Raw genomic sequence first — 11,928 nt, forward strand, 5'->3', positions numbered from 1 at the left:
CAAATTTTCGCTTTGCTTCCAAGTTTGTATTTCTATAATTTTTTGTACTAGCAGTAGCTGAGAGATTTAAGCCGGCCCAGTTTTCCACCAGTTTAACCAAAACACGTTGTCTTCTACGTCTTCATTAATAAAAAAATTGGGGTTCTAGATAGCGGCGAAAAATGATCTCACATTGGCGAATTTGCTTTAAAAATTGAGCACTTTCATAAGAATTCGCCAATGTCACAAAAGCGGTCCAAAAATCATAATTTGATCAAGCATGTGGCAGAATAGTTGTAAATAAGTTGTATAACATTTCTCGTTACCAAAAGCCGCAGTAGCCTTCTCACAGAACTGGTTTTGAAATGTTCCGCATGATCAACTATACAAAAAGTTAAAACAGTGATTTATCCAGATATTTTGGAGTCAGGATTTTCTTCAACATTTTGCGCATTTAAAGCATCTTTGTAGATAGTGGGCAGCGAGCGGTGAAGGTTGGTCGGCAAAGAAATATGATAAGGTCCTACGCATATTTTTCAATGAAACCAACAAACCACAAGAGAAATAAGTTTAGAAAAATGTAGACTTAGATTGTCTAACTCATTTTTTTTCTTTAAAAATTTAGGTTGTTTAACTTAAACAAGCTAATTATTTCGTTTTTTTTGAACGATTTAAACGTTCTAAGTCTAAGTTTTTTTTTTCATCTCCCGAGTCGTTTATTGGTTTTTTAATTGTGCGGTGGTCATAAGAAATTTTTTTTGACGAACGAAGCATTTGTGTTGAAACTCTCATTTAATATCTGATCAAATTGCACTAAAAGGAGAAAAAACTCAGCTCTCACAAATTGGAGACTGGCAGTCCAAAAAGAGTCTACTCACGAGATGATCCGATGAGCCTATCAAAATCATTATTGGAACATGTCAAAAAACAATCATTGAATATAAAAAATAAAAATTAAAGAGAAAAAGTATAGGAGTTTCTAGAGCTTCAGCAGCAGCTGTAGAATTTGAAAACTGGAATTTTTTTCGGACTTCAATATGATTCATTGACGTTTTTTCGCACCATTTGCACATCAGTGTTTGAACCTCTTGGTTTTATTATTCAGTACATAAAGGTTATTTGAAATAAGATAGATTTTTTGTTATTGCTTTGTGTTAATTAAGGTTAGCCTTGATCGAGCGTTCAATACCTTTTCCCCGACAACAAAAATATCGCCGGGATAATTTTTTAAAGTTCTATCGACATTTGAAAAAAACTTTTTCTGTTCAAATTTTGATTAATAAAATTTTGATTGTTATCAACTTTAACGGTGCAAAAATAAGTCTGAAAGCAACTATTTGAACAAAATCAATTCTTCAATCAAAAATTATTAGCAAATTTCACTGGTTTATCAGAGAATCCATTGTAATTTATGATCTTAAAACTTTATTTTTCATCCAAATTTCTTTTTCAGTCTCTAGGCATGCCGTTTTTTTCAAGGAATTGGCTACCACATATTCCATTTGTTGGATTAATTATACTTGAAGGAAGAAAGGTATTTCGAGAGTGAGATTTTTTGATCAGTAGGAACGCAATAATTTCAACAGTATCAGACAAGCGAGTTCAGTGCTTCCCGGAACGAAACAAATCACTTTGGTACTGCTTCGGTTCTCTCAACACGATTCGAAAAAAAATTGGCATGTTGATGTCGATAATTTATGATAGAACTCACAAATTTTCGCTTTGCTTCCAATAATTTTTTGTACCAGCACTAGCTGAGCGATTTAAGCCGGCCCAGTTTTCCACAAGCTTAGACAAAAAACGTCTTCTACGTCTTCATGAATCAAAAATGACGTTCTAGATATCTGCGGCAAATGATTTCACATTGGCGAACTTGCTTAAAAAATTGAGCACTTTCAAAAAACCTCGCAGGTGTCACAAAAGCGGTTCAAAAATCATAATTTGATCAAGCAAGTGGCGTAAAGGTTAAATAAGATGAATAACATTTCTCGTTACCAAAAACCGAAGTAGCCTTCTCACAGAACTGGTTTTGAAATGTTCCGCATGATCAACGGAGGTCGGCTTCGACGTTGTTAGCAGACGTCTGGTTGAAAAAGAAAGTCGGACGTTTGATTTTGCAAACTGATTGTTTTAAAGTTTTTTTTTTGAAATGAATCAGCGAAAAAGAAATGAATAATTCAATTATTCAAATAATTGAGGTTTTGAGACAGACTTCGAGGCTGACGCCCATGATATACCTGTTCAATTAGAGTTGTTTTTTTATTTACCAGTTTCTTAAGCTCCTGTTTATCATAGGAAGTCAGCAATTGCAAGTGACGATTAAACAAGGATGCATAGGCTCCAAAAAAAATCAATGCGTCACGTCGTTTTTGCAGAAACGAGATTTTTCATTAAATATTCGCTCAATGCTGAGTTAACTTAAGAAAATTAACTAAGATGATTGAAATTGTTTATCGAGTTTCTACTTTGTTTTCTTTCTTTCACTCCTACAACATTTTTGCCCTTTTCATTTTTACCGTTTCAAATTTTCCGTCGTTTCTACACAAAGCTCATGCAATTTTGAATAGCATTTTGCATGTAACTTGATACACTTTCTTTTTGTGTTCATTTTTCTGAAGATAGTTTTGTTGGTACATGCTGAGGTTACTCGTTCAGCAATTTAAATGGCAAGTAATGAATGAAACAGTGAACTTCAAAAAACTGTTTTATCAGATGGGAGACTGAAAGCTATGATTCGTTATTGTTCCAGCGTAGTTAGAAGTTTTCAGTTTGGTTTTCCTTCGCCAGCGCACAATGCAGCAAGAGCAATGTTTTTTTTGAAACACAAGGAATAGGCGGAAGTTGTAAGACACTAAGCCAGACTCGATACATCTTGTGTTTCATGCTAGTGTTAATAAAATTGGCACCATCGGTGGACCGGGCTGGATCTATGGCTGTACTCAGCTGCAAATAGAGAACAAACAATTTTGAGCAGGAATGAAAGCAGACTTTAATTAATTTGGCTAAAGCTGCATCAGAAAGATAATTTGCGGAAGAAAAAGAACGTACGAGAATACATGCACAGGTTCTGAGTTGAAAGAGTGTTTTAGTACAAAAGTTACTGAAGAAAATCAGGTGACCCTATCATCGGTGTAACAAAGGAGTTTTCAAGGGAAGAAATATCTAAGCAGGGCATCACAGAAACGGGAAGTGGAGATGAGATCCAGGATCTCTTTACATTCTGTGACTCCGCAAAAGGATCGGAGGTTTTGAAATTGCTCGACTGATAATTTGTGAAACTTTCACATAAATGACCCAATTCTACTGACAGTTCTTCCAGTGAACCGGAAATCTCAAAGCTTGTTCGACGCTTGCTGCAGGCAAAATCTAAGATGTTTAATCAAAATTAAATCGTGCACAACAACCTATCGGAGCGAGCAAGCTACTCAAAAAGGAACCTAATTAGGCCTAGGAGGTGAGGTGGAATTTACACACTTTTTCATCAACGAAAACTAAAGAAGTTGAAATTGTTTTAGCCGGAAATGTTTCAACCGAAAAATTTCAGGAGACAAAAACAATTGAATCAGTTTGTTTCAAGATTCCACATGAGCAACAACTTTTTCTTGAAAAAAAAACGATTTTCAAAATTGTACACTTACAAATAAATCAACAGAAATTTAACAAGGACGGATATACGTAATTGCAGAGATCCAAGAATAGATCACACGCTTTCCTTAGCCTAATGCTGCAGCTAGAAATTCTATTTTTTGCCTTAACTCAGCCTCGTTGCTGAGCTAGCAGCCTCCTAAATCTTAGCTTTTTTACCCATCTTTTTTCAAAAGTTAAAATAAACGAAAGAAAGTGTGCTATGTTTCTCATTTGTGTCTTGAGGTGTCGTTACAAAAATTACGTAGCCAAAATGGTCACTTGCATTGACACGGCTGACTCAACATCTTAAGTTCGGACGCTGAAAACTATTTACTTTACTTTTGCTGCTCAGATGTATCAACCCTAGTAATAAAACAGTTCGATCTGCCAGCCATCAATTAGAAAAAATTAAATATCTAGAATATCCTATGTCAGAATGTTAAGCAAATTTACGGCAACCCAAAACTACATTCATGGAACTAGGCAGACAGTCTTATGATGTAAATGAGCCAGACCGCGGCTGCCTCCTGTTTCTTGTTCCAAAGTCCTCTAGTTCGAAAAGTTGGGCGGAAACGATGGCATAACAGAACATCCTTCGGAGCCGCTTATTCATCTCGGTTACATGATTGCGCCACATCCGAATTTGGTGATCGTAAAGATGTTGGGTGATCCCTCCCGGAGGAAAACGCGCAGATGCGCACTTACTGTTTTAAAGCGGAGAATTCAAGAACCTCCTATTTGTACACACAATAGCATCCATCCCAAGACTGTTAAGGTCCTTTCTTATTTTCCACTATCAAAATTTCGAAGGCATCATCTCTATCTGTAAATAATTGTTCGGTCAAACAAAAAAGTTAAAACACTGATCCATCCAGATATTTTGCAGTCACCAGTAGATAGTGGGCAGCGAGCGGTGAAGGCTGGTCGGCAAAGAAATATGATTATGTCCTACGCATATTTTTCAAAAAACCAACAAACGACAGGAGAAATAAGTTAAGAAAAATGTAGACTTAGAACGTCTAATTCGTTTTTTTTCTTTAAAAGTTTAGGTTGTTTAATTATAATTAGGTTAATTATTTAGTTTTTAAAAACGATTTAAACGTTCGAAGTCTAAGTTTTTTTGTTTGAACTCTCAAGTTGTTTATTGTTTTTTTAAATTGTGCGGTGGTCATAAGAGTTTTTTTGACGAACAAAAGGATTTGTGTTGAAACTCCCTCTTTATATCTGATCAAATTGCACTAAAAGGAGAAAAAACTCAGCTCTGTCAGAAATTGGAGGCTGGTAGTGCAAAAAGCGTCTACTCACGAAATGATCCGATGAGTCTATCAAAATCATTATTAGAACATGTCAATAAACAATCATTGATTATAAAAAAAAATAAAAGAAAAAAAGTATAGGAGTTTCTAGAGCTTCAGCAGCAGCTGTAAACTTTGAAAACTGAATTTTTTTTCGGACTTCAAAATTATTCATTAGCGTTTTTTCGCACCATTTGCACATCAGTGTTTAAACCTCTTGGTTTTATTATTCAGTACATAAAGGTTAATTGAAAAAAGGTTTTTTATTATTTCCTTGTTAATTAAGGTTAGCCTTGATCGAGCGTTCAATACCTTTTCCCCGACAACAAAAACATCGCCGGTTTTTTTTTCTAAAATTCTATCGACATTTGGAAAACTTTTTCTGTTCAAAATTTGGTTAATAAAATTTTGATTGTAATCAACTTAACGGTGCAAAAACAAGTCTGAAAGCAACTATTTGAACAAAATCAATTCTTCATTAAAAAATTATTAGCAAATTTCACTGGTTTATCATTAATCCTTGTAATTTATGATCTAAAAACTTTCTTTTTCATCCAAAATTCTGTTTCAGTCTCTAGGCATGCTGTTTTTTTTCAAGGAATTGGCTACCACATATTCAATTTGTCGGATTAATTTTACTTGAAAGAAGAATGGTGTTTCGAGAGTGAGATTTTCTGATCAGTAGGAACGCAATATTTTCAACAGTATCAGACAAGCCAAGAGCTCAGTGCTTCCCTGAAAAGTAATGACTTACTGATCGTGGCCGAACAAAACCTGTGAATTGTTTCGGAACGAAACAAATCACTTCGGTACTTCTTCGGTTCTCTCAGCACGATTCAAAAAAAAATTTGCATGTTGATGTCGAGAATTTATGAAAGAACTCGCAAATTTTCGCTTTGCCTTCAATATTTTTTCGTACCAGCACTAGCTGAGAGATTTAAGCCGGCCCAAGAAACAGAGAGTTTTCATTAAATATTCGCTCAATGCTGATTTAACTTAAGAAAATTACCTAAGATTAATGAAATTGTTTATCGAATTTCTAATTTGTTTTCTTTCTTTTATTTCTACAACATTTTTGCCCTTTTCATGTTTCACGTTTCAAATTTTCCGTCTTTTCTAAACAAAGCTCATGCAATTTTAAATAGCATTTTTCATGTAACTTGATACACTTTCTTTTTGTGTTCAGTTTTTTGAAGATAGGAGTCATGGGAACCATCAATATTTATTAATGCATGATCGCATAAATTGCCAACATAAAAACCGTTATTAGGTTACTCGGTTTAGCAATTTAAGTCGCAAACAGTGAATGAAACAGTGAACTTTAAAAAACTGTTTTATCAGATGGGAGACTGAAAGCTATGATTCGTTATTGTTCCAGCGTAGTAAGAAGTTTTCAGTTTGGTTTTCCTTCGCCAGCGCACAATGCAGCAAGAGCAATATATTTTTTTGAAACACAAGGAATAGGCGGAAGTTGTAAGACACTAAGCCAGACTCGATACATCTTGTGTTTCATGCTAGTGTTAATAAAATTGGCACCATCGGTGGACCGGGCTGGATCTATGGCTGTACTCAGCTGTAAATAGAGAACAAACAATTTTGAGCAGGAATGAAAGCAGACTTTAATTAATTTGGCTACAGCTGCATCTGAAAGCTTTGGTTCGTTGTTGGTCCAGGTGCGTAGTTAGAAGTTTTCAATTTGGTTTTCCTTCGCCAGCCTATAGGAAGCAAGAGCAATAATTTTTTGAAACAACGAATAGGCTAGATCTATGGGAAGCTCCTTCGTAGCTTCTGGCAATGATAATTGGTCGATGGGACAATCTATGTGATCCGACTGTGATCGGTGGATTATATAATTTATTATGCTTGATTATATTTGTTGCACAATTTTTTCATTAGTTCCGATATTTTAATCAGGCATAATCGACCAATTGGTTCCTTTAGAGGCGCGAAAGACTTTTCAACCTTTTTATCGCGGCTGTACCCAGCTGTAAATAGAGAAAAAACATTTTTGAGCAGGAATGAAAGCAGACTTTAATTAATTTGGCTAAAGCTGCATCAGAAAGATAATTTGTGGAAGAAAAAGCACGTACGAGAATAGTTTCTGAGTTGAGCGAGCGTTTTAGTTCAAAAGTTATTGAAGAAAATTATCAGGTGACCCTATCATCGGTGTAACAAAGGAGTTTTCAAGGGAAGAAATATCTAAGCGGGGCACCGCAGAAACGGAAGTGGCGATGAGATCTACGATCTCTTTACATTCTGTGACTCTGCAAAATGATCGGAGGTTTCGAAATTGCTCGACTGATAATTTCTGAAACTTTCACATGAATGGCTCATTTCTACTTACAGTTCATCTAGTAAAACGGAAATCTCAAATGCTTATTCGACGCTTGCTACAGGCAAACTCTAAAATTTTTAAACTACAAGAATAACTTCATTCATAGAACCGTTGTACTCCCTCAATTTCCGCCAAGCGCTAGGACGCTGTCTCTTCGTTTTAACTGATCTTTAATAAGCCTCTATGCTCGTTTTTTTTGTTTTGGGACGGTTTTATTTGTCAAGGAAAGATAAGAATTCACACCAGCTTCTGTACCATCAGTCAAAGAAGTTTCTATGCGATTGCCTCATAGTTCAGCTCAGTTTCAGTGTTGGTTCCGGTGTCACGAAATTTCTAGACAATTGTAGTTGATTGCCTCATAATTCAGCTCAGTTTCACTATCCGGTACGGTGTCAGAGTGTAGCACTATTCATCGAAAATTTCGGGTCCATACCTCACATTAAATTAACTGTTGTCGTGGATATTTTTCAGCTTTCGCACTCCAACATTTTTTGGGTCCTGTCATGAGAAATCGTCTTCACAATTTGGCTCACAGTCAGAATTCAAGACCCGCACAGGTCCGAGCATTAAAAAAACTTAGCGAAGAGTCAGATGATTTTGTTATCACAGAGAGGTCTGTCGTACTTCCAAGTATAGGTTTAATGAACCCCTTTGACCCATCAACGAGAACCTTTTTGACCCATCATGCAATTCCTTCATAGGCTGCTAAAAGAACTATTTTATGATTTGCATGCTTTTTTTGGAGATTTTTAATATAGTTTCGAGTAGATCTCAGTCCGCTGATGTTTTTGACTTCTTTGATATCGTACTAAACAGCATCTAACGCTATTTGACAATCGCATTGAGACAAAATTAGCCAATCAACAATGGTGTTCATTTAAAGCATACTTAGATACAACTTTTGTGATACGTACAACATATACCGAATTGATTGTGGAAACATTTTTAATTTTGAGGATCCTCATATTTTAAATAATTATTTAAATAGATTTGTGTTTTGACACACGTATGCAGCCACAGAAAAATTCCGAAAAAGCAAAAATCAAATCACTATTTGACTTCACTGCAATATCGGATGCTCTCGTTTGAGTTTATAATTGTTGATTAAGGGCAAGCGTGGAGGGCTGTTGATTCTGCTTCTCTAAATCACTAGATTAGTTTTTAACCGATGCGTGAATCTTTTGACAATATCGTGACTTGAAAGAAATACAATCGGCTCTTATTTGTTTGAAAAAAAAAAAAGAAATAGAAGCAAAGTTAATTTTACCAAAAAAGAGAAAAAAATTACCTTATTTTAGATAATTAACATTCGAAATTTTTTCTAAAACAATGGTTGTAAAACATAGAGATTCAAATCGATAGATATTTTTTTACTCCAGGCAATTTGAAGCGAATGTCTGAAATACACAAACTCAGAAGAAAATGTAATATGAAGATATTAACATAAAGATACAACAAACATGAACTTAGAATACAAATTTAAAATTGGTCAACATAAGTATACATTTCAGCTTGAACGCGAAAGGAAACGTGTTTAAATGCAATAAATTGAACAAAAAACAAAATTCGAAGATAGGCATAAAGCATGTGTTAAAACCAATATAATAAAAACCAAAAGCACTTTGAAGCAAGAAGGACTAGTTCGAGTAATGTCTTCGACCAATGGCATGTGACAGCGGCTGATATATAAGATTTTGCAGAGCACGGAAGAACACTGGAAGATTTTAGAAAAATTCAAGTTATTTTTGGACCAAACTGTCATGTGTCAGCGTCCAATATTTTAAGGTGCTAATTTTTCCTTATCCGAAAGGTCTCCGACGTTTGAGGGGACAGATGTTGGTTTGTTTCTGTTTGATCTTCTGCTGAATCTCTCTCGTTTTGCAATATGAAAACCCAGCTCGGCTGGTGTTCGCCTCAGCTTACGCTCCATATTGATTATTTTTGTATTTCTTTTATTGCCACCTGAAGAAGTTTTGATTTCAAATATTTTAGAAACATTTTGTTGCTCTGCCCAATAAATGCGTTATCTCTTGGATGACATTTTCAGAAAAAAATAGCTTCCTTTTTTTTGCTTCGGAAGTAACTTTTTTCGACCACAATAAAGATCCTATTTTTCGGCCTTTCTTGCAAACTTTCAATTGACTAATTGATAGGAGGTTCGTTCCCTTACGCATTGCAGATTTACCCTTTTGATTGCAATAAGCTTCACTGAAGGTTTTCAGCTTATAAAAACTACTTGTTTATAAAATAAATTTGAATTATTTGTTTTCCGACATCTAGGAATCATAATGAAATAAATAAATTTACTACAAATTTCTTGGATTTTTTAATTGTCACGGTCTCATGTACGTGCCTTTTGAAAGTAGCTCTGGTGATTTTCTTGAATTCTAAGATCAATTTATTAGTGCTATCAACCATTCCTGTTAACACTTTTAGTGACTCGTCCGCCACCCTTGCAAGTTTCGCTAATACAGTTCTTAGCCCATCAAGAAAGATGATTTGTTTTCCCAACATTCTCATCATGGATACCATGAATTGACGATCCTGAAAATCCTGGTTATCATCGACGTTTTCACAGAAATAAAATTACTCAAAACATTTTGTCTTAGCTTTACACCTTGTTGTTTCTTCGCTAGCAGAGTTTTTGGGCGAATCGCTTACAACGGTTGTGCTACAGCATCTCAAATAAGTAGTATAGCTAATATACATTGGGATCGGGGGGAGTGGGTGATCCCGGGAGGGATCATTGCGAATAAAATTGAGATCCCAACGTAATTTTTTGAGATCCCATATAAAAGTACTGATCGCATGTAAAATTTTTCATATTCCCAAATAATGATCCCTCAAATTTGATCCCAATGTATAATTTTTTAAACCAATGATCCTGAATGTAAATTTTTGTTAGGTTGATAGCGAAATCTTTCAAATGCCCAAACGGTGTATTTAGTTCTTTTTGTTCATGCACCAAATTGGAGTGGTATATAAAGTGGTTATAGCGAACGTTTCATGCATGGTATATGAAAGACGCTGGATTTCTGCACCGAATATGTTCGAAATATATGTGTAGAATCTGCTTGAAATTTTTATGTATTACTATAGACTGGTTTCTGTAAACGTCTATGTGTAAAACTTTCAGGAAGAAACTGTTGAAGAATTAAACGGAAAACATACGTTTCAACGTTAAATTGAATTTTGTCCATTTTTGGTTCAAATATAACACCAAATCTAACACGCACACTGGTACACATTAAAACATAAAACTTGTCTTAAAGTGAATATTAGATAAGAAGCGTTTGAAGCAAAATTATTTCTGGTTTGGCCTCTGAATGTAAATGCTGTTACTCTTTACTGCACAATATTTAACTCACTATTTACACACTCTTTACTGCACAATATTTTTTTCTTATTTCCTGCGAAAACGTTTTGGTTGCGTTGGCACGTCTTCAACGGCTTCACGATCTAGAAAAGAATTATCCGACGATTCTGCAGAAGTTTCAGCACTCAAATCGGCAATATCGTCACTGTCAAGGTCACTCTCGTTTATCTGATCGAGACGTGCAAATCCAGGATCCGGAGTCTGGAATCCTCTTTCATTTGAGGCTGTTGACATAAGATCGAACAATGAACGATGTACATGTGATTGACTTGTGCTGGGGTCAATGAAGCTATCTTGACGGTCGTATTGCACATCTTGCGTATAATCCTAGTCTATTTGTGTTCGATCAAATTCTTGCGACATACCATCTAGTATATTCTCTTGAGCCCATTCTTTTGGTGCGTCATTGTCTTCAAAATGAGCAACCCATGCATCTAGATCGTCATCATCATCACTATCTAGATCTAACGTTTCATCGTTCGCAATATCGGCATGAAATGTAGAGCTGTTTTTACCACCACAACTATCGTTTGAAGGCGGTTCTGAAGACTCATTTGAAGGCTCGATGTAACCATATGGCAACGTTGAAATGCCATCATCCAATATATACTGTTTATCATCGAACGATGACAATGCTATCTTATTCTCACGAACAGTATTCAGAACATGACGGTCAGATGCAATTCTGGTGTTTTCAGCTCGATAGAGACTACCCGTCTCAAGAGTTTCTTCTTACTTCCGATGAGTAAGAAAATTTTGAGTTGCCCTGGAAATGCATTTGGCTGGAAGCTTACGATGATCTAAATAAAATGAATAAATGAATACTAATCGTTTATACATTGACTACTAACTCATTATGATGATTGGGTAATAAAAATCGGTTTGATTATGTGTGGTCTAATGTGTGGTCATGAACATGACTAATTACATTTGCAGATGTTGTATTCAAAACATGTGATGATATGAGTTGGACAAGGCAAGGGGATTTTTTCCCAAATTTTCGACAAGTTTTTTTCGAAAAAAAAATTTTTCACAAATTTTTTCAGACAGTTTTTTCAAAAAAAAATTCCAAATTTTTGACAAATTTTTTTTCTCGAAAGTTTTTGGTTTTCCCAATTTTTATTCGTCGACAAATTAAAAAAAATCCTAATTTTTTCGACAAAATTTGATGAGTAATTGAAAGTACTCATTTAGAGAGACGATGGAGTATAACTTGTGTTTTAAAGCAATGAAGTCCGTGATGGTGTCGGCTGGGAACTCATCTTTGTATTTGAGAACTGTCAGTTTGTTTTGCTTGTTAAACAGGGGATAGTTCT

This window comes from Symsagittifera roscoffensis, chromosome 7, assembly GCF_963678635.1.
Source record: "Symsagittifera roscoffensis chromosome 7, txSymRosc1.1, whole genome shotgun sequence".
NCBI classification, from domain to species: domain Eukaryota; kingdom Metazoa; phylum Xenacoelomorpha; order Acoela; family Convolutidae; genus Symsagittifera; species Symsagittifera roscoffensis.